Source organism: Dromiciops gliroides, chromosome 3, assembly GCF_019393635.1.
Source record: "Dromiciops gliroides isolate mDroGli1 chromosome 3, mDroGli1.pri, whole genome shotgun sequence".
In the NCBI taxonomy this organism is placed as follows: Eukaryota; Metazoa; Chordata; class Mammalia; order Microbiotheria; family Microbiotheriidae; genus Dromiciops; species Dromiciops gliroides.
In genome coordinates this window covers 594,250,882-594,274,710 of record NC_057863.1, presented here as the reverse complement: position 1 = coordinate 594,274,710, position 23,829 = coordinate 594,250,882, and the positions used below count along the sequence as shown (strand labels likewise).

Below are 23,829 nucleotides of genomic sequence, written 5' to 3'. Positions count from 1 at the left end.
CGGTGCTTTATCTGCTGCGCCACCTAGCTGCCCAGCCAAACCTGATTTTGACAATTAGCTTGCTTTTTAGCCAAGGGGCAAATGATGATCTTCAGGTCGGACATGTTCCCTTTCTCTATTCCATGAAGCTTCTATCAGACCAAAAGTTATTAATATGATCACAATAACTCTGAACCTCCAATTAGGAAAATTCCTAACATTCAGACAGAGGTTTGGTTCTCTGCCCTAATTTAATTTTTCATTTAAATTTTGGGGTACTCTTTCTATTTGATTTTGAATCCTAGACTTGCCATTCACTCACTGTGTGACTGTGGATGAGGACCTTCCGCTCTGGGCTTCAGAAATGTCTCCTCTAGAAAATGAAGGGACTGGATGCCTGCCTGCTCTGATATTGGGTGATGCCAATCCCGGATCTTGATTTTTCTTTCTCAGAGCCTGGAGATAGTATGAGGACCAGTTCTTCTATTTACTATTTGTGTGAACTTTAGCAAGTCACATGCTCTCATTGGGACTCAATTTCCTCAGCTACAAAATGGAGAGAATAATCTGGCCTTGATTACTGGGCTGTTATGAAAACTAAGCATTTCTTTCTTTCTTTTTCTTTTTTTTTGGTGGGGCAATGAGAGTTAAGTGACTTGCCCAGGGTCACACAGCTAGTGTCAAGTGTCTGAGGCCCGATTTGAACTCAGGTCCTCCTGAATCCAGGGCCTGTGCTCTATCCGCTGCGCCACCTAGCTGTCCCCTGTTATGAAAACTAAACTAGTGAATGAATAAAGGACTTAGAACAAGGGTCTTTGATCTGAGGTTTGTGTACTTTGAACACAGATATTTGCAATTGGGGAATGGCTAAACAAGCTGTGGTATATGATGGTGATGGAATATTATTGTGCTATAAGAAATGACAAGCAGGACAATTTCAGAAAGGCTTGGAAAGACTTGTGTGAACTGATGTACAGTGAAGTGAGCAGAACCAAGAGAACACTGTGCACAGAGACAGCAATACTGTTTGATGAAGAACTGTGAATGACTTGACTATTCTCAACAATACAATGATCCAAGACAATCTCAAAGGACTATTGATGAAACATACTATCCACCTCCAAAGACGGAACTGATATTGATAGAACAGACTGAAGCATGCTATTTTTCGCTTTCTTTCATTTTTTTCTTTTATTCAAGTTTTCTTGTACAAAATGACTAATATGGTAATGTTTTACATAATCGTATATGTATAGCCCATATCTGATTGCTTACTGTCTCAGGGAGCAGGGAGGGAAGGAAGGGAAGGAGGGATAAAAATTGGAACTCAAAACTATAAATAAAAATGTTTATTACTAAAAAAAGTATTTGTATCACTGTATTTCAGTAGATTTGATTTCCTTTGTAGTACTATTTTTCTTTTTCTTTCTTATTTTTTTGAATTTTTTTTTGTTTGTTTTGTTTTTTGTGAGGCAATTGGGGTTAAGTGACTTGCCCAGGGTCACACAGCTGGTGAGTGTCAAGTGTCTGAGGCCAGATTTGAACTCAGGTCCTCCTGACTCCGGGGCTGGTGCTCTATCCACTGTGCCACCTAGCTGCCCCCTCTTTCTTTTTTTTTTTGCCAGGCAATTAGGGTTAAGTGACTTGCCCAGGATCACAGAGCTAGTAAATGTCAAGTGTCTGAGGTCAGATTTGAATTCAGATCTTCCTGATTCCAGGGTCAGTGCTCTATCCATTGAGCCACTAGCTGCACCTAGACAATTCTTCCCAGCTGGTCATTCTTAATATTCCTTCCTTGTTGATTTCCAGTCTCCCTTTCTGGCTGGTTGCGCTACTTGGCTGTTCTCCTTCCTTCCTCCCCAGAATCTGCTCTTGGCTCCTTCCTATTCCTCCTGACCAGTGCCCTCTTATGAGCCACCCCTCCTGGCTAGTACCTCCTCCTAGTTTATCTCTGTGCCTTTCCCTGGCTAGTCTCTTCTCTTAGACAGCCTTCTCTCTTAGCCAGGATCTCCTGGCTTTTCTCTGTCCCCCCTGGCCAACCTTTCTTCAAGATGGTCCTCCTGCAGGCTGATCTCTATATCTCCCCCCCAGTCCCTGCCCTTCTCCTGGCTGGTCTTGGTCCCTCATCCTGGCCAGTTCCCTCTCTTATTTCTCCTGGCCAGCCCCTGGCCCCGTCTATCCCTTCCCCCACATCCCAGGCTGATCTCTCTTTTTCTTGACTGTCCCCTTCCTTCCTGGCCATTGCCTGCTCCTGACCAATCTCTGTCCCTCCTGGGCAGTCCCTCCCCTCCTAGTCTGGCCCTCTCCCTGGCCAGTCTCTGCCCCTCTTGACCAATCACCCCTCCTGGCCCATTCATCCTACTTAGTTTCCTCTTCCTGGCACATCAGGTCCTCAGCGTTTGTTGAATTAAATTAAGACATAAAATTATTTGCTCTTTTCTTATATCCTTATTCCTACTTCCCTTCCTGGAGAGGCCTAGCCTGCCTTGACCTCTCCTTCCCCATAGCCCACCTCCATCCCTGCTGTCTGCTCCTTAGCCAGGTCTTACCTCAGTGGAAGACACTTCACCAGAGACCACAGCGACAGGGGACCCAGCTGGATGCCCAGCATCCACCACTTCCTCAGTCGGCAGGGGGCTGGGGAAAGAGCAGAGGGGCAGGGCATCACCACAGGCCATCCTGTGCACAGACACACATGCATAATATACATGGATGTGTCCACATATACACACATGTGGTATACACACAGACTGACCACTTATTTTTGTAATTTCATGCTTATATTTATATACACACACAGGGGATTCCAAAAGTGTGAATGCAGTTTAAAAGCCACTGAATAGCTTAAGCTCTTAAAACTGAAAACTGCATGAAGACTTTTGGGACATCATGTATTTCTATCTGCACATATGCATGCGTATATACCTACACATACACACATATATATATGCACACCTATAAATGGATATTTACATACACACATATATAGTTTCTATAGCTCTTCTGCCTTTACCAAGCACTTGTCTCCAGGGTTGTACAGCTAGGAAGTAATGGAGTCAAGATTAAGATCCAGGGTATCTGATCCTCAGCTCCATTATGCCCCATGGGAGCTGAAAGCCTGCTGGGAAGGGGGGTGGGACATCTCCCATCCATCCCCCAGGGTCAGTTTAGATGCCAGCCGGCAATGCTAGGTGTCCTGAGAAGCTCAAATGGCAAAGGCTGGGTGAACACTTGTCAGGGATGTTGGGAAGGGGATCCCTGCTCAGGGATGGGCTGCACTAGACACCCTCTGGGGTCCCTTCCAATTCTGAGATTCCAATTCTAGTGCCAACTCTGCCACTGCGTCACTCTGTGACCTTGGCCAAGTCACTTCCTTCTCCCCAGGACTCAATTTCCTTGCCTTTTTTTTAAAGGAGAAGTGGGTATCTATGGGTGTGACGTGTCACATACAGCGTCAGATATGTTCATTGGTTTTGTTTAACCTTTTTTTTTAAGGAAAAGGAGACTGATATAACTAGAAGATATGACTGATATAAAACCAAAAGGCATCAGTAAAATTTAAAAAGAAAAAAGGGGAAGTTGGGGATTAAATGATTCCTAAGGACCCTTCCAGCTCTGAAGTTCTTGGATCCCCTCCATGTTGATTTCCAGTGTCCCCCTTTCTGTCCAGTCCCCCTACTTGGCTGCTTCCAATGGTCCAGGATCTTACTGGAATCTGCATTCTCTATGTATACCTGCCTTGGTAGAGGGGCTTCATGAGTAACAGTGGAAGGAAGCAAAAAGAATTAATAATAATTATTATTATAGCTAAGATATATGTGTGTGTGTATGTGTGTGTGTGTGTTGTTGTTGTTGTTGTTGTTGTTGTTTTAAGGTAATCTCAGTTGATCCTTACACAATCCTTGAGGGGTAGTTGCTTCCATTTTATAGAAGAGGAAGCTAAGACAAAGGTTGAGTGACTTGCCCAAGGTCACACAGCTAGTAGTTGTGTGAGACTGGATTTGGACTCAATTCCTCTTGACTCCAGGACCAGTGCTCTCTCCACGGTATCATCTAGCTGCCCAGATCCCACAGTGAGCAGCCTTTGGTTTACGGATCTCTCAGAAATTGGTCAGGTAGGTCCTGGGGGGTGGGGGTGGGGAGGGGGCTAGATAGGCCCAAGACTAAAAGTCTTTCCAGCTTGGTGGGACTTAACAAGACCTGGCTTCCCCCAGCAGAACCAGAGAACCCAGGATCACCTCCACACCATAATAAGGCATCAGTGAAGGATCACAATGACTTTTTTTTTACGCTAGAAAAAGCTTTTCAGGTGTCCTAAACTGGGACACATCTAGGGCCTCAGTTTTCCTCCTCTGTAAAATGGATCTAGTGAATGATTCTCTTTCCCTGCCTCCAACTAGAGGTAAAGGAAACCCCTAGGCCAATGATTGGCCTCCCCGTCATCTTCCACATACACCCTGAACCTTCTGCACATCTCATGATGTTTCCTCTTCCAAAACCATCCCTTCATGGTATGTGCCAAAGGAGTTGAGAAGGTGCCCTGTGCTGTAGGAGATAGCAGACCTGGGCGGTGGGGGGTAGGGGGAGGGGGGGTGGAATCAGGGAAAAATTCACAGAAGAGGGGGAGGACATCTGAACCTTGAAGAACAGAAAGGTTTTTTATTGACCCCCCCCCAAATTGTCACCCCAATCAAGCTTTCACAATTCTCCATCTCCCATACCAGACTCAGGTTGTAGCAGGCCAACCTTGTTGGGGAGTAGAAATAGGGGGATGAAAGGTGCTGCCCTGATTTGGGGGATGAGGCTAAGGGGTCACAGGCAGATTCCCAATCAATTCTGCCTTTTCCCCTCAACTTGCTGACCCCCCTCCCAACATCTAAGTAGCCTCTATATTTATAATTTGGGATACACAGACACCCAACTGGTTCATGGATGGATTTCAAGGTGACAATGAATAGGAAAAAAATTACATCTCTATTTTCACAAGCCTCCAGCTGAAATTTAGCATTTCCTTCAAGGATTTAAAAATGTGACTCTGAGAAGGGGCCCATAGGCGTCACCAGACTGCCCAAGGGATCTAGGACCCCGAAATGCTTAAGAATCCCTACCCTGAGTCTGATTCCATCTCCATGGAATTGCTCGTCTCCATCCCTTCCTCTCTGTTCCCTCAGCCAGCCCCCTATCTCAGTTCATCACCTTGCCCCTCGATATGGGTGGCCTCATTTTGGAGGGATATTGACCAACTGAAATATGTTCTTTTTTTTTTTTTTTTAGTGAGGCAATTGGGGTTAAGTGACTTGCCCAGGGTCACACAGCTAGTGTTAAGTGTCTGAGGCCGGATTTGAACTCAGGTACTCCTGACTCCAGGGCCGGTGCTCTATCCACTGGGCCATCTAGCTGCCCCGAAATATGTTCTTTTGAGGAGGGTAACCAGGATGGATCATACTTAGATACTTAGAGTTGGAAGGGATTTTAAGGATCTAGAGCAAACCATGTAGCTATTAAGAAGAGTCAAAATTCGAACTCAGGTCCTTGGATTTCAGATCCAGTAGTCTTTCTATCCCATTGACCCCAAATAAAATCCCACAAGAGGCCTTTTCTGACCTCCCTTAATATTAGTGCCTCCCCTCTATGGATTCTCTCCAATTTGCCCCCAGCATATCTTGGTCGTACATAGTTCTTTGCATGTTACCTTCCCTGTTAGTTTGTGACCTCTTAGAAGGTGGAGATTGTCTTTTGCCTTTCTTCATATCCCTAGTACTTAGCTCAGTGCCAAGCAAATAGGAGGTGCTTAATAAATGCTTATTGAATGACTGACCATGGGGAGAGGACATATGACTGTGTATTCATACAGTGAACATTTACTGATTCCCTATTGCATGCCAGACCTTACATTGGTCCCTGACATAGTGAGGACTGAGTTGTTAAGAGCAGATTCTCTCTTTTTTGAAGCTGACGTTCTAATAATGATAAAATAATAATTCCTTAGTGCATTGAGGCTTACAAAGCACTTTTCTCACAACAACTTTGTGGGTGATAATGTAAGTTTAATTAAAGGTAAAGAAAGGGAAAACAATAAATACTCCACAGAGGGGTGTGACTAGGGCAGAGAGTAAAGGGTTTGTCATTTCTCTAATCTGGGATCCTATATCTCTATTTTTTTTTTTTAGTGAGGCAATTGGGGTTAAGTGACTTGCCCAGGGTCACACAGCTAGTAAGTGTTAAGTGTCTGAGGCCGGATTTGAACCCAGGTACTCCTGACTCCAGGGCCAGTGCTCTATCCACTGTGCCACCTAGCTGCCCCCATATCTCTATTAATGCAGCCCACTGCATTTAATTACTAATTTTACCTGCTGTGTTGCACTGTTGACCATACAGGACACTAGGACCCTCAGGTCTTTCTCTTTGGAATTGTTGTCTAGGGGCAGCTAGATGACGCAGTGGATAAAGCACTGGCCCTGGATTCAGGAGGACCTGAGTTCAAATCCGGCCTCAGACACTAGACACTTACTAGCTGTGTGACCTTGGGCAAATCACTTAACCCTCATTGCCTTGCAAAAAAAAAAAAAAAGAAAGAAAGAAAGAAAAGAAATTGTCTAGCCACATCTCTTTCAGCCTATACTTTGATGGTCAATTTTTTAAACCCACATGTAGGATTTTATTTTTGTCATTAATACATTTCTTCTTAGATTTGGCTCTCTGATCTTGCCTAATGAGTGTTTCTGGACCTGACTCTGTCATCTTCCAATGAGTTAGCTACCCTTCCCAGCTTAACATTCTCTGAAAATTTGATAAGGCCTTTATCCAAGCCACTGATAAAAATGTTGATTAACACAGGGCAGAGGACACATTACTGGAGCAATCCATTAGAAACATCCCTCTGGATTATGAAAGGACTTTATAAACCTTAACGCAAGATATGAATGTGAGTTGTTATCCATTCATTACTATTTTTTTTTTGGTCTGGACATTCACCCAGTTTCCAGTTCACCTAATTGAACTATCATCTGTTTCCCACCTTTTCCATGTTGTCCACAAAAACATCATTGTGAGAGATTTTGTCAAATGACATTGAAATACACATACACTCTACCCAAGGAGGTGCAGCTATGCTGGGATGACCTTTCTCTGATGAAGACCCTTAGTGACCATTGCTTCCATTCCAAATATCCACAAAGAATGCTTTTAATTGTATATCCTAGAATCCTATTGCAATCTCCCCCAAATTTGCCTAGAACGCTATCACATTCTGCCTCCTATCCTACTTATCTGTGTGTATACCATCCTACAACACCCCACCTCACCCCTATTTCATTCATTCTTTCATTCATTCATTCAATCATCAACAAAGTGAGTTAGAGGAAGGAAAGGAGTGGGGAGGGAATAAGCATTTATATAGTTACTACTATGTGCCAGACACTGCTAAGTGCTTTACAGATATTACCTTATTTGATCTTTACAACAACTCTACAAGATAGGTGCTATTATCATTCCCATTTTACAGTTGAGAGCACTGAGACAGAGTTAAGTGACTTGCCCAAGGTCACACAGCTAATAAGTTTGTCAGAGGCTAGAGACATTTGACTGTTATAGAGGGAAGTTATCAGTTTGGAGAAGGGATCCACTATGGATATATGTAAAAGGAGACAGGGTTTCTAATACTGGGTAATTAGAAACAAACCTCTCGTATTGGGCTGGTGGGAAGAGAGATGATATTAAGGTAGCTCAAAGATTATTCAGTCTAATACTTACCTCTCCCCCCCCTTTTTTTTTTAAATAGATGAGGATATTGAGGTCCTGCAAGGGAGGGGAAGGAACTTGTTTAAGATATCACAGGATTTGTTTTTGTTTTTGTGGGTTTTTTTGTGGGGCAATGAGGGTTAAGTGACTTGCCCAGGGTCACATAGCTATTGTCAAGTGTCTGAAGCAGGATTTGAACTCAGGTCTTCCTGAATCCAGGGCTGGTGCTTTATCCACTGCACCACCTAGCTGCCCCGATCCCACAGGATCTGAATCCTGGTTACTTGTCTTCCAACCTTGTGCTCTTTCTACTCTAGCCCAATGGCTCATTGTTGGGGTAGAGAAGGGTCTTTCTGCTGAGTCCTTGGGGCTCAGAGGTACCTTCTGTTTATTAGGAAAGGGGAACAGTGTGGAGAGGACAGCCTTGGATAATGATAATAGACCCTAGTTTATCTGGTTCATCTCTCTCTCTCTCTTTTTTTTTTTTGGTGAGGCAATTGGGGTTAAGTGACTTGCCCAGGGTCACACAGCTAGTAAGTGTCAAGTGTCTGAGGCCGGATTTGAACTCAGGTACTCCTGAATCCGGGGCCGGTGCTTTACCACTGCGCCATCTAGCCACCCCCCATCTCTCTCATTTTTTACCAATAAGCATATGAGTTACTCTTAGGTCAAACCAGGGGAAGATGGGGTTGTTGGAGGATAGGTTCACTGAAGGAGGAAGACCCTGGGGGTCTGGGCTAAGATGAATCTCCAACTGGCTTGGGGCATGGGGAGCCCAAGAGGCATTTGGCACCAAGAAGAAACAAATCTCAGAGCACAGCCTCAGGGCTGATCTAGAACAAGCCCGGGCTGGGTGGATGTCCTGTCAGTCCCTCATCTTGTCAGCCTCAGCCCCACCCTGGTGCTTTGCCTCCCTCACTGGCTCATGGACAAAAGGCAGCAGTGATGGTCTCTGATTCCTCCCTGTCACCTGTGGAGACCCAGACAGGCAGGCAACCTCTTAGAGGAGACTAGCTGAAAGACAGCTTCTCTGTCAGCCACTTAATGACGATGAGAACAATTCATTCCTTTCTAAAGCACCTGAAGATTTTAGAAAGCCTCTTCTGGTAAGACAGCACTCAGTGGTCAGAATCTCGGACTTGGGGTCATAAGCTCACAGCACTTAGAATTGTAGGAGATCTTAGACATCAGCTAGCCCATCCTACCCCCATTTTACAGAGGAGAACACTGAGACCCGGAGAGGTCATGGGATTGGCTCAAGGTCACACAGATAAGCAAGAAGCACAGCTGGGATTGAAATCTAGATTTTAGGATCATAGACTTTCAGGCTGAGAGGGTCCTTAATTCCCCTCCCCCATTTTGCATTTGAGTAAAATGAGGCCCTAAAAGGTTAAATGATTTGCCCAAGGTCATACAGGTAGTAAGTAGCATAATTGTGATACCGACTCAGTAAGGTCTAATGATTTCCAAAGCTTCTTTCTAGTACATTTTGTTGCTCTTTCAAAAGACTGGGGTTCACACCTCGTCTCTGATACTCCCAAGCTGGGTGAACTTGCAGGAGACATTTAACTTTTCTAAGCCTCAGTTTACTTATCTGTAAAATGGGGTAATGGTTTTTTATACTATTCCCCTGGGGCAGTTAGGTAGTACAGTGGATAAAGCACTGGCCCTGGATTCAGGAGGACCTGAGTTCAAAAACGACCTCAGACACTTGACACTTAACTAGCTGTGTGACCCTGGGCAAGTCACTTAACCTTCATTACCCCACAAAAAAAAAAATACTATTCCCCACCTCCTCCTCCTTCAAGACTTTTTTTTGGTGGTGGTGGGGGGAAGTACTTAATAAATCTTAAAGTCCAAACGAAATTAATTATTTTTTTCCTGAGCATCCCCTGGGGGTGCAGGATCAGACACCACACCGTGGGTACCAGCAATCTGCAAAGACAATCTTCAGTTGACTCCACCTAGGGGTGTCGAGTGGGGACAGGTTGGCTCCCATTGAATTGGGCACCTCCCACCCCTGGGTCACTCGACACATCTCTGGCCCTCTCCTACTCCCAGGAAAGACCTTGCCTGAGAGCAAAGCCAGCTGGGTAGGTAGGTAAGCAAGTAAGCAGACTTCTTCTAAAGCAAGGAGCTGAGATGGCAGCCCAAACCAGGCATTGGGGTGAGGCACAGCCTTATATGGCAGAGAGAAAGAGAAAAACTAACACCACCATCAGAGGTAAGACCCAAGAAGCCCTGAGGTTGACTGCCTTGGGGGACGGAATTTAGGACCCCTCCTTTTGCCTCTGGGGCAGGACCCTCCCTGTAGCTGCCTCTTATCCCTTCATATTCCACCCTCCAATCCTCATCCCTCCATCACTGCATCCCTTGTACCCTAACCTTCCCCCTCCATCCATCACCCCTCTACTTTCCAGCCCTCCACCCTTCATTCCTCCATTCCTTATCCTTTCATTCATCCATCCTCTTTCCCTCCATCCCTCATCCCCATACTTCTCTATCCCTCCATCCCTCTCTATTCCTCCCCTTCATCCCCCATCCCTCATTCCTCCATCCCTACACTCCTCTATCCTCCACCCTCATCCCTTTACCTTTCATCCATCCTTCCATCCTTTATCCCTCCACCCTTCCATCCTTCCACCCCTCCATCCCGCCTGCCTCTGGACACTCAGTAGCTCCTCATGCACCTTCAGTCACCTTCAGGACCTGCAGTAGATCCAAGCTTCTTTTGGCTTGGGGCAGAAAGCATGGCTGGTTACTGTTCCCAGTGAATCTGAGCCAAGCCCTTCCAAGTAAGTGGCAAGAGTTGTTTCAGGGAGCTAAATATAGCAGAGGGACCAGTGGGTGGGTGGATAGGTGGATGGGTGGGTGGATAGATGGATGCATGCACGGATGAAGAGATAGATGGATGGATGGATGGATGGATGGATGGATGGATGGATGGATGGATGGATGGATGGATGGATGGATGGAGAGATGGGTGCACGGATGGAGGTAGGGATGGAGGGATGGAGGGATGGGTGGATGGACGGATGGATGGATGGGAGGATGGATGGGTGAAGAGGCAGACTGTTATAGATCATGAATGGAAAAACTCGAATGTGACAGTCCCGGAGATGCAGCAGCATGTCTCTCTTTCCAGAACAGAGAAGCAATTTTCCGCAGCTCCAGGCTCCCAACGGCCCCATTTCTCACCAAGCCCCAAGCACTGGGCACCGACAGACCCTCTGGTGCTTGGGACCCTCTCCCCATCCCTGGCTCCTGCCCCGCTTCCTTACCCACCTCCCCAGCGAAAGGTGAGCTCCTCACCGCGTTGTGCCGGGGGGTGGGCACCTTCCAGGACCCGGGCGGGGAAGGCAGAGGCTTCTACCGGCTCTCTTCCTGCCCCTCTGCAGATCCTGCGAGGAGTGTCTGGGAATGGCAGTGCTGCTGAGCTCGCGTATGTGTGTGTGAGTGTGTGAGTGTGCGAGTGTGTGTGTGCGCGCGCGGGCTAAGCAAGCGCCCGCCCCGCACCCCGCACCCACCGCACGAAAGGAAAGGGCTCCCCCCTCCTTTTCTCCCTCTGACACTCCCTCTCCCTCTACTAGAGGCAGCCTCTGCGAGCAGCTGCTGCCCTCCCTGGAAGATGCCTCACAAAGCCCCCCATAGACCACGGCTCCCCACCCCCCATTCCCCAAAACAACCAGCCGCGACGCCGGCTGCTTAACTCTTGCTGTGCCGAGAGGGCCTAGGGCTTGGGACCACCGCTCAGACTACGGGGTGCGGCTGACCCACTCGCCAGTTTGCAACAACTAACTCATGAATGGGGCGTAATGAAAGGAACTCTGGGCTTGGAGTCGGGACTCTGTGGGTTCTGGTTCTGGCTCTGACACTCACAGGCTGGGTGACCTTGACCCTCTCTGAGCCTCAATTTCCCCATCTGTAAAATCAAGAGGAGATTTGTACTACCTACTTCACAAGCAGAGGGGGATAAGGATTATTCCTGGTCAGACTAGGAAGACCCATGCATTGGAAGGGGAAAAGAAGAATGCTTATCAGTTAATAAGAACAGAGAAAGCTAATATAGTGCTTTTCTTTACAAAAATTATCTCATTTAATCCTCACAACAATTCTAGGAAGTAAGGTGCTATTATTACCCCCATTTTACATATGAGGAAACGGAGGCAGAGGTAACGTTTTCTTCACCAGAGTCACGTGGCCGGTAAGTATCCGATGCAGAATTTGAATTTGGGTCTTCCTGACTCCAGGCCCCAGCACTCTCTCTACTGTGTCTGGAACCTAGCTGCCTCATCCTTTGTCCTGGGATTGATTTCCACAAACCACTAGGAGCCACCAACTCCTGGTGGATAGGCTTGGCCCAGGGTAGGCTTAGTAAAGTCAGCGCCAATTAACGTCAAGAGGCTCGGACTGGGCCAGCAGATGGGGTCCTTCCTGGACCTCAGCCCTTTGAGGGAGTTGGGTTGAATAGATGACTTGGCTCTCACATTCTCTCTTCCACCTCTAAATCTGTGGTTCTAAGTGGGGACACACGAAACCCTCAATCTTTGCCCGTCTGTCATCAGCTAAAGTCCTGGGCTGGGGAAGGAATCTCTCAGCCCCTTCCCAGCGACTGGCCAAGAGGCCAGAGGAAAGTTGCCATTGGTCAGCCCTTTTGCCAATCATAGCTAGACTAGTTTTGTTTCCATGGGGATATCCAATCAGAGGGGGGATTCAGAGGTTTTTGCCAGCTACATCAATGCTGAAGCCAATCGCTGCTCACTCCTGGCTCCCTCCCCTCCCAGCCCCGGGGTAGGGGGTGGAAGAGCCCTGGTATGAAGGGTTCTGAGAGGTCAGGGGAACGAAGTTGGGCTGAGAAGCCCGGCGGGGACAGAGTCAGGGCCTGAGAAAACGTGTCCGATGGGTCACAGCTTCCCTGGAAGCCTCACTCCCATGAGGGCGGGGGCTGCTTTCTGGGTTACAGCCTCAAATATTCCCCCTCCTCCTCCCCTGTACTTCCTTTTGGGGACCCCCCCCTCCCCGGCAGCCCACTGCCAGGCCAGTAAGCCTACCGTTAGCTCTTCCTTTAACTCTGAGCTCCAGGGCCTCCTCCTTCAGGAAACCTTTCCTTCAAGGCAAAGTGCCTCAGAGAGCACTCCCCTTATTTAGCAGAGAAGGAAACTGAGGCCAGGAGAAGCAGCTGACCCAAGGCATGTGGTAGAGAATCTAGATCTGATCCCACACCAGCTGATTCCATGTTCAGAGCTCCTTCACTACCCCTTTCTCCAGCTTATCCCTCTCCTAGGATCAGAGGGGAGCAGAGAACTCCAAAGGACCTCCGAGGCCATCCATTTTACAGATGAACGACTGAGGCCCAGAGAGATTTCCCAGTTGCATTTTAGTCTGGTTCAGGCAGCACCCAGAAGTGTTGTGGGCAATGTTTGACTCATCTGGCCTAGTGGATACAGAGCGGGATTGGACTAGATAATAGCTAGCATTTATGTAGCACTTTAATGTTTGCCAAGGACTGTGCAAATGTTCTTATTGGATTCTCACAACAGCTCTGTGAGGTAGGTACTGTTATTATTCCATTTTACAGTTGAGGACACTGAGGCAGAGAGAGGTTAAGTGACTTGCCCAGGGTCACACAGCCAGTAAGTATCTTTGGACATATTTGAACTCAGGTCTTCCTGACTCCTTAGCCTGATGCTTTATGCATTGAGCCATCTAGCTGAGAGAAACTTGTCAAGGGGGTACAAGGGCAGAACCAGCCTAAAAGTTAGGAAGAACTGAGTTCAAATCCTGTCTCTGACACATCTTGGCTGTGTGACCCTGAGCACGCTTCTTCAATCTCAGTGCCCCAAGCATCTCTCTCAGGTACAGAACACTTGTCAGTCTGCTTTGGTAGAGAGTTTCCTCATGGAGAGACAGGTTCAGTCTGCCTCCTAGCTGAGTAGGAAGCTCTTCTGTTTCTATGCCCCCAAATAATTGCAAGGACTATTAGGGCTCTCTAAATTTAAGCCCCCTGGGACAAAGACCAAGATGCCCTGCCCTAGTTATGGCTCCAAAGACATGAACAAGCATCCCACAGGAGGGCCAGGCATAGATGGATCCCAGATCTAAACCAGGAAGGGACCTCAGAGACATCTAGTTCAACCTCTTAATTGTACAGATGAGGAAACTGAGGTACAGAGAAGTAAACTTGACCAAGGTCACACAGATACTAAGCATTAGGAACAGGATATGAACCCAGGTCCTCTGACTCCAGAGCACTTTCCACTTTTTAAAAAGAATCATTTAATTTTTTGTTTGTTTGTTTTTTGGTTGGGCAATGAGGGTTAAATGACTTGCCCAGGGTCACACAGCTAGTAAGTGTCAAGTGTCTGAGGTCGGATTTGAACTCAGGTACTCCTGAATTCAGGGCCGGTGCTTTAACCACTGCGCCATCTAGCTGCCCCGGAATTTTTTAATTAAAAAAATTAAATAAGGGGCAGCTAGGTGGCACAGTGGATAGAGCACCGGCCCTGGAGTCAAGAGGACCTGAGTTCAAATCCAGCCTCAGACACTTGACACTTACTAGCTGTGTGGCTTTAACCCCCATTGCCTAAAAAAAAAAAAAAAAAAAAAAAATCCTACTTTCTTTCCCTTTTACCTCCCCCAGTCCAACTGGAAAAAAAGAAAAACAAAATGCTTCTAACAAATATGAAGTCAAGCAAAATAAATTCCCACATTGGTCACATCTGAAAAACGTATATCTCAATCTGCATTCCACATTCATCAGCTTTTTGTCTGGAGGTGGGTTGTCCTGTGGAAGGGTGGTTAGTTATTGTGACAGAGTTCCCAAGTCTTTCAAAGTTGTCTGCCTCCAACAGTTAATATTTATAATGTGATTTAAAGTTTATAAAGCACCTTTCATGCATCATCTCATTTGATCCTTGTGTCAACCCTCAGAGGTAGGTGCTATTATTTTCCCCATTTTACAGATGTATGAACTATTCTCATTCTTCGCTCTGTATCAGTTCACATGAGTCTTCCCAAGCTTCCCTAAGCCATCCCCTTCACCGTTTCTCATGACACAATAATGCCACATCCCATGCATGTGCCATAACTTGTTCAGCCGTTCTCCAGGGGCCGGGCATCCTTTCCATTCTATTACTGTGCCTCCCAGTGGGAAGGGTAACACTCTGCATTATGGGAAAGAAAACCCACAGCAATTGAGATCCCGGATTCTTTGGGGGTATTGTAATTGTTTAGAATTGTATTTCTGGTCTTTGTGAGTCTGTCTTCTCTTCCTAACTAAAATGGCATCTTCCTGAGCAGGGCCCCCTAAGGATCTACATTTTAGAGCTTCCTCCAACTAGTAGCTATGATTGAGATGCCCAGTAGTTTAAAAAATATTTGCTAAATGGAGAGTGCCTTTCCCTAAAGAGCATCCCCCACTTCCTCCTAAGCCCCTTCCACAATTTTATTTAACCCAACAAACACTCGTTTTGTTCAGGACCCTGAGGTAGGGCCATATGCATCATTTCCCCTCACACACTCTATGTGCCAAGAGAACTGGTCTACTTCCTTTTCCCAGTGCTTAGCATCACATCTCCCATCACCATGCCTTTGCACAGACAGATCCTCTGTACCCAGAATGCACTTCCTCCTTTAAACTGTGCCTCTCACCTCAGACACTTACTCACTGTGTGATCCTGGGCAAGTAACTTAACTTCTCTCTCAACCTCATTTTTCTCATCTGTAAAATGGGGAAAATAATAGCACCTACCTCTGAGGGTTGACACAAGGATCAAATGAGATGATGCATGAAAGGTGCTTTATAAACCTTAAATCACATTATAAATATTAACTGTTGGGGGTAGCTGGGTGGCATAGTGGATAAAGCATGGGCTCTGGATTCAGGAAGACCTGAGTTCAAATCCAGCCTCAGACATTTGACACTTACTAGCTGTGTGACCCTGGGCAAGTCACTTAACCCTCATTGCCCCACTATCTATCTATCTATCTATCTATCTATCTATCTATCTATCTATCTATCTATCTATCTATCTATTTATCTATCTATCTATCTATCTATATTTATATATATATGTATGTATGTATATATAAATATACACACATATATATAAACTGTTATTATTATTATAATCCTTAGTTTCCTTGAAAACTCAGCTCAGATACTATTTCCTATAATGACTTTTCCTGATCTCATTGTTAGAGTCCTCTTTTCTAATCTCAGTCATATTTCTCTAGTTACTTTTTCATAGTTTACTTTCCTTGCATCTGTGTATATCAGTGGTTTCCCTTCAGTAGAATTGAAGCCCCTTGAAGGCAGGGGCCATTTTTTGTTTTTGTATCCCCAAGGTCTAGCATATTTCTTGGTCCACAGACATTTAACAAACACTTGTTGAATGGTTGAATAAATGAAGATACAATACAATACAAGGTAGAATGTGATAGGGATGGAGGATAGGAAAAAATGATCTAGGAAAATTTGAGATGGATGAGAACATTCTGAGCCGAGGGGGAAAACTGGGGAGAGTTTCATGGAGGAAGTGGTGGCAGAGCTGAGTATGGAAAGAAAAGAAGGATTTTCTCAGGTGGTGGTGAGGAAAGGGAGTGCCTTCCATGCCCAGGAGTATATCTGGAAGCAGGAGACAACAGGGATGAGCAGGGAATAGCCAGTCATCCAGTTTGTCTGAACCAGAGAGTGTATGAGGGAAATGATGATAAATGAAGTTGGAAAAGAAGGGTGGAAGCAGATTTTGGGTAGCCACAAATGGGTTCCCCAGGCTTAGGAGTTTATATTTTATCACACAAATTTGGCTGGACCAGGGCACTAAGTAAGGCAGAGATGGCTAGGTAGAAAGAGGAGAGATTGGTCAATTTGTCAGTCAAAAACATTAAGATCCTACGTTCCACTGGGGATACCAAGAAAGGCAAAAGAAAGTCCCTGCCTTCAAGAAGCTTACATTCTAATGGGGGAGACAATAAGCAAATGTTTTTGCTATTGTTCAGTTGTTTCAGTCGTGTCTGACTCTTTGTGACCCCATTTGGGGTTTTCTTGGTAAAGACACTGGCGCTGTTTGCCATTTCCTCCTCCAGCTTCTTTTACAAATGAGAAAACTGAGGCAAACTGGGTGAGGTGACTTGCCCAGGGTTATACAGCTAGTAAGTCTCTGAGGCTGGATTTGAAAAGAAAGATAAGTCTCTGATTGACTCCATGCCCAGAATTCTATCCACTGATAAATTGGAGAGAAGGTACTAGAAGTAAGAGGAATCTGGGAAAACTTTCTGTAGAAGATGGGATTTTAGCTGGGACTTTGGGAGCTTGGGAGGAGGAGGAAGAGGAGGAGGAGGAGGAGGAGGAGGAGGAGGAGAAGAAGAAGAAGAAGAAGAAGAAGAAGAAGAAGAAGAAGAAGAGAAGACAAAGAGAATTAGAAGAAAAGAAGAAAAAGAAGAGAAGAATTAGAAGAAAAAGAAAATTAGAGGAGAAGAGAAAAGAAGAAAAAGAAGAGAATTAGCAGAGAAGAAGGAGGAGGAGGGTGAGGAGGAGATGGAGAAGGAGAAGAAGAAGAAGAAGAAGAAGAAGAAGAAGAAGAAGAAGAAGAAGAAGAAGAAGAAGAAGAAGAAGAAGAAGAAGAAGAAGGGACAGATATGGAGAGACAGCGAGAAGGAGAAAGAAAGGGGGAGAGAGAAAGACACACACACACACAGACACACACACACATACACACACAGAAAGAGAGAGAGAGAGAGAGAGAGAGAGAGAGAGAGAGAGAGAGAGAAATACTGAGGTTTTGTACCTGGGTGACTGGGAGGGTGGTGGAGCCCTTGGAATAGGGGAAGTGTTTGAGTGGGGAAAAATAATGAGTTCATTTTGGAGCATGTTGAGTTTAAGATTGAGATGCCAAGTAGTCAGTTGGAGATTAGAGACTGGAGGCCAGAAATCTGAGAATTAGAGATGATAATTTAAACCATGAGGTCATCAAACAAAATAGTATAGAGGGAGAAGAGGCTCCCAGGGTAGAGGCCAGGGAGACATTCACCATCAGTGAGCTTGACCTGGACAAAGATCCAGCAAGGGAGGTGGAGAAAGAGTGTTCGGATGAGTAGGAGGGGAACCAGTATGAAGATTGTCATGAAAATCTAGATGTGATGATTAAAAAGGTTTGAGAGACATAGTTTCTAGGTAATGTAATCATTTTATTAATAAGATCAGCAGGTTATTAATAAAAGAATGGTCGTTTGGCCTCTCTCTTAGACCAAAGACAATCATCACAGTTTATATACTCTTGGAAGAGTTCAATGAGGCGCTACAATTGACTCTGATTGGAGAACACAATGGAATGTGAGCTATATTAAATGATTAGCTGAGAGAAACTATCCCAGACCACTCCCAGCCTTGCGCTATCTCTACCAAGCTTGAATAGAACACAGTGGGGGGCAGCCAGGTGGCACAGTGGATAGAGCACCGGCCTTGGAGTCAGGAGTACCTGAGTTCAAATCCGGCTTCAGACACTTAACACTTACTAGCTGTGTGACCCTGGGCAAGTCACTTAATCCCAATTGCCTCACTAAAAAAAAAAAAGAAAAGAACACAATGGGCTTAGATTAAATTTCTTGTAGGGTTGGATGGGGTATGATCAAGATTGAGAAGAGTTAACGTCCTTCAAGAGACTGAACTTAAAATCGGGACTTTGGAAGAAGGAAAGAGCTCTGAATCTTCCCAAGATATTGCTTATTAATAATAATTTCTCTCACTATAGAAAGGAGGAAGTGGGAAACCAGATAGGGAACTACTGTAGTCAGTCAGACAGGGTTATATTAGGCTGGGGAGATGGAGAAAAGGAGAGGCTGAACAAGTGAGATATCACAATGATAGAACTGACCCCACCAGCTGGCATGACATCATGGAAAGTATGCTACCTTGGAGTTAGGGTTTCACGTCCTATTCCTGACTCTTAATATGTGTGACTGTGGGCATCTCAGTGTCCTCCTCTATTTAGCTGGGGTGGGGGTTAACACTCATACCACCCACTTCCCAGGGAAAGCACCTTTGAAAACCTTCCCTCCCTATAAGAGCCTGTTAGGACTACCATCGTTGATTACCAATATTGATGGTCATGTGACTGAATGGATAGATCAATGAACTTGGAGTCAGGAAGACACAAAAAACGGACTCTTCCTGGGTGTGAGACAAGTGTCACACACTAGGGGCATGCCTAGATGTGGGGCGACTCGGCCTCAATTTCCTCATCTGTTAAATGGTGATAATAAGACTGCTTACCTTACAAGGATCTAATGAGATATTATAAGGGTAAAGGGAGGGAATAAGCATTTGTGTAGCTCCTGTGTGCCAAGTACTTTTTTTATAGATTTTCACAACTTTGCAAGGTAAATGTCCATTTTACAGATGAGGGAACTGAGGTAAACACAGATTAAATTACTTGCCCAGGGTCACACAGCTAGTAAGTATCTGAGGCTGGATTTGAACTCAGGTCTTCCTGACTCCAGAACCGGCGCTCTATCCACCGTCCTAGCTAGCTTCCTCTAATATATTGAGCAAATCACATCACTTCCCTGGGCCTTAGTTTTCTCCCCTATAAAGTGAAGGGGTTGGGCTGGCTGACCTCTGAGGTCCCTCCCAGCTTCCGATCTCTGGACCCATTGCCAGGGCACTTGGGGCCATCCACTCATGCCTCAGCCTGGCTTGGGCTCTCAGGACAGAGGCAGGAGAGCAATGGCTGATGGACACACCACCTGCTGTTCTCTCCCTCCTTCCCCTCCCCTTCTTCAACGCCCAAGGAAAGAGCGTCAGGCAAGAGAGAGGCTTTTAGTGTGGAGAGGCCAGAGAGAGCCCTTGGGCTACAGCTGAAAGCCAAGGTGGGAGCTGGGAAGCCACATCCACCGACAGGAGCTCTCATTGGGAACACTTCCAGGCAACTCGCTCTTTTCTCCAAGGCCTTGTTCGGTGGGGGCACAGGACAGCACAGGGGAAGGATGGAGCCTGCCGGGGCCTATCAGGAAACTCTCTGCACAAAAACCAGGTCAGATGCCGGCAGGACTTTTTTTTTTCCCTTTCAGAGTCAGAATCATAGAGTATCGGAGCTGGGAAGAGACCTCAGAATCTAGTGAGCCAGTGCCGGAGAGGGGACTACAGAGCATCTTCTCCGACGCCCTCATTTCCCAGAGAGGGCTAGTGATTTGCCCAAAGTCACCCAGCCAGGAAGTGTTAGAGCTGGGGCTTGAGGAACCAGAGTCTGAAAAATCAGAAAGGACACTTGGGAGCAATTAGATCACCCCATATCTGACCAAGAACTCTCACCCCCCACCAGGGATTCTGCATCTTTGGTGTGTCCTGGGCCGCTTGGCCAGTCTGGAGAAGCCTACAGACTCTTCCCAGAATCATGCTTTTAAAATCATACTGTAGGTGGGGGGCAGCTAGATGGCCCAGTGGATAGAGCACCCGCCCTGGAATCAGGAGAACCTGAGTTCAAAACCATCCTCAGACACTTAACACTTACTAGCTATGTGACCCTGGGCAAGTCACTTAACCCCAATTGCCTCACTAAAAAAAAACACAAAAAAACACAAAACAAAACAAAAAAAGCAATGATAATGTCAGTTCATATTTAAATATGACTTTAAAGTTTGTAAAGTGGCTTGCATTTTATCCTCTCAACAATCCTGGGAAGTAAGGTGCTATCATGGCCCCTATTTCACAGATGAGGAAACTGAGACAGATAGAGGCTAAATGCCCAGGGTCACAGCTAGTAAGTGTCTGAGTCCAGATTTGAACTCAGAGCTTCCTGACCCCAGGACCTACATTCAGCAAGTCTAACTGAACTTCTTTACATCCCATTGCTCCTGGTCCTGTCCTTTGGGGCCAAGCAGAACACATCTAATTGTTCTTCCTCAAAACAGACTTTTGAAAATGATAAATACCACATCCTCACCCCCGCTGAGTCTCCTTTTTCTCCAAGCATCTCTTGCTGACTTCAACTGACATTTGTCAGGCTTGTTCCTCTGCTGCCCCCATGGGCCTGGTTGCCCCAGTCATGCCCAAGTTGGGCTGCGTCTTTCCTAAAATACAATGCCCAGAAATGGATGTGGTCCTCTAGACGTGGTTCCCCATGAGGGGCTCCTCAGCCTCTCTTAATGCAGCCCAGAAGAGTGCTAGCTTTCGGGGCTGCAAGATCGGCTAGGACACAACGCCTGGGCCTGGCAATTTGAGTCACCGGGGACTGGTTCCTAGTTCTTTCCAGGAATGGTAGTGTTGGTGTGATTGCTGTTTTCAGAGCTAGAGTTAGAAAGCAAGGGGGAGGAAGAAGTAGGAGGGTACACCCAGGGTGGTGTAATAGCAAGTGATAATAGCTAGCATTTATATAGCTCTTTACATATATTATCTCATTTGATCCTCACAAAAATCCTGTGAGGCAGGTGCTATTATTAGCTCCCTTTTATAGCTGAGGAAATTTAGAGCCAAGGGAGACTAAGTGATTTGCCTGGGGTCACACAGATATTGAATATCTGGAGCTGGATTGGAACTCAGGTCTTCCTGGCTTCAGGGATAGCCTGCTTTCCACTGCACTACCCGATGTCATAAGGGTGGGAGATGGAGGATGTCCTGGGCTGAGTGATAGGCAACATGCTATGGAGATGGTCCTCTTGATGGGGAAGGAGGTTGGATGGTCACTTGTCAGCAATGACAGAGAGGGGATTCCCGTATAGAGGTCTCTTCCAGTTCTAGGAACCTGTGATTCAATGATTTTATGAATTCAGATCAATGACTTATTTGGCATTCGAAGCCCTCTATATAATCTAGGAGAGTCTCTCCCTGCCTCCACTTGTCATCTTCTTATACCTTCTTCCCCTGTATAATCTGTGACCCAGTGAGTCTGGCTTCCTGACTCTTTCTTTCTTTTTTTTTTTTGTTTTTTTGTTTGTTTTTGTGGGGCACTGAGGGTTAAGTGACTTGCTCAGGGTCACACAGCTAGTAAGTGTCAAGTGTCTGAGGCTGGATTTGAACTCATGTCCTCCTGAATCCAAGGCCGGTGCTTTATCCACTGCACCACCTAGCTGCCTCTCTCCTGACTGTGTCTTGAACAAGGCTCTCCATCTCTGGCTGGGGATATTTTCTCTGGCTTTCCCCCACGCCCAGATTCTCTCCCTCCTCATCTCTGCCTTCTGGCTTCCTGGGCTTCCTTCAAGTCCCAACTCAAATCCCATCTTTAACAGGAAGCCTTTCCTAGAGCCCCTTAATTCCAGTCCTTTCCCTCTGTTAACTATTTCCCTTTTGATTCTAAATATAGCTCGTCTCTATGGCAAATTGGGAGCTACTTTTGCCTTTCTTTGTATTCCCTGTGCTTAGCACAGTGTCTGACATATAGTGGGAGCTTAATAAATGCATATAGCCTGACTTGACTGTTGTGTGCTTACTAGATGCCCCAGGGGAATTTCACTTGTAATTTTATCCCTGCCAGGAATGGAAAATTGTCCAGGGACACATCCTCCCCTAACTAGGCAGGGGGAATTTAAGGTTGCCTGGCTGGTAAGTTGGCAGTCCAGCATCATGAGCCTTGTCAGATCCTACTCTGCCCCTGTATCCCAATTCTAGTAATAGGGCAATTCTGGTATTCCCCTGTGACCAAGCCTCAGTCTCATCTGATCCTAGTAAATTGGTCTCTATTTTATTTCACACACACACACACACACACACACACACACACACACACACACCAGCAGCAGCAGCAGCAGAGTCTATCTTCTCTACCACCAGAGATCTATCTGGTCTCCAGCCCCTGTAATCTAGAATCATAGAACCATAACCATCTAGCTGTGTGACCCTGGGCAAGTCACTTAACCCTCATTGCCTCGCAAAAAACCCCAACAAAACAAACAGCAAAAACAAACTAACAAAAAACCCTGTAACCATTGGATAAATCAATCAACAATCATTTTTTAAGTACCTACTGAATGCCAGGCAGTTTGCTAGATCTCTGGTTAATAAAGAATGAAGCAGGGGGCAGCTAAGTGGCACAGTGGATAAAGCACCAGCCCTGGACTCAGGATTTGATCTGGCCTCAGACACTTGACACTTACTAGCTGTGTGACCCTGGGCAAGTCACTTAACCCTCATTGCCCCGACCAAAAAAAAAAAAAAATGAAGCAATTCCCGCTCTCAATGAGCTTAGATTTTTAATGGAGATGACAACAAGGGCATAGATAGATATATATAGAATGAGCAAAGAGAGAATCAATGACAAAATAGATCCAAGGCTCTTGGTGGGGTGGGCATTGGCAGTTGGAAGATGAGGAAGGCCCCGGTAGAGAAAGTCAAGCTGGAGGTGCTTCAAGAACAGAGGGGTTCTTTGAGGCAGAATTGGCCTGGCCTACCCTGTGATGGTCAGAGAGATGAGTAGGTTAGAAAGATGCTAGAGCAGTGGACTCTGGGGGTCGGCCATGCCTTTCCCTGAATAAGATCAAGATGTCCTGCATTGTATACAGATGAGGAAGTCTTGGGTGCTGGGCTGTTCTGCAAAGCTTAGGCCCAAAGGACACCAAAGACTGAACTATTCGATTGAATTATATTTTCAGTTTCCACAAACCCTTAGTAAGCACCTACTACATGTAGAACCATGTGCTTGGTTCTGGGGAGACAAGGGTGAGAAAATGGAACAGCCCTTGGCGCTGCCCAGTGTCTATCTTCCTCCACCCTCTGATATCCTCCCTCCTCTGTTAACAAACTCTCCAGCATCCTCCAGCTCTCCCTTTGAAATGCCTTCTGTTTTCTGGGTTGGCTGAAGCCTAACCTTGCTCACCCTTCCCCTGGCACTGTCCCCATGGCTGAAGGCTCCTTCTCTCCCTCCCTCCTTCCCTCCCTCTCCCAGGTCTGGAGGAGGAGTTGGCATCTGCCTATGGCCATCACTGGGCAGCCACCTTCCCCTCTTTGAGGTTCACCCCATCCTGTCTAGCTCCATGTGGCAGTCCCTGCTACAGACCTCCAGGCCAGTCTCCCTTCTCTCCACTGGCCCACAGGCTTCTTTTCCACCCCCAAACCCTGCCCACCTTGGAACACCCTGGCTTCCCAGCCCTCCGCTGCTTCAGCTCCTTGGACCTCTGTTT

The 23,829-nt window shown here is 46.2% G+C and overlaps 1 protein-coding gene across 7 annotated transcripts in view; it reads right to left on the bottom strand.

Annotated features, from left to right (window-relative positions):
• Window positions 1-11,225, bottom strand: part of LOC122751919 (CYFIP-related Rac1 interactor A-like) — a 31,440-nt gene extending 20,215 nt beyond the window's left edge. The window contains exons 1-3 of one of the 7 annotated variants that reach the window (XM_043999162.1): window positions 11,032-11,225; window positions 2,957-3,019; window positions 2,529-2,616 (exon numbers count right to left, since the gene is read on the bottom strand). The gene's annotated coding sequence lies outside the window, so the exon portion shown is untranslated. Of the gene's footprint in view, window positions 1-2,528; window positions 2,617-2,956; window positions 3,020-10,409; window positions 10,527-11,000 lie in introns of those variants that run through there. The other 6 variants (XM_043999164.1, XM_043999163.1, XM_043999160.1 and 3 more) reach the window with 6 other exon arrangements.
• Between the last annotated feature and the right edge of the window lie 12,604 nt (window positions 11,226-23,829).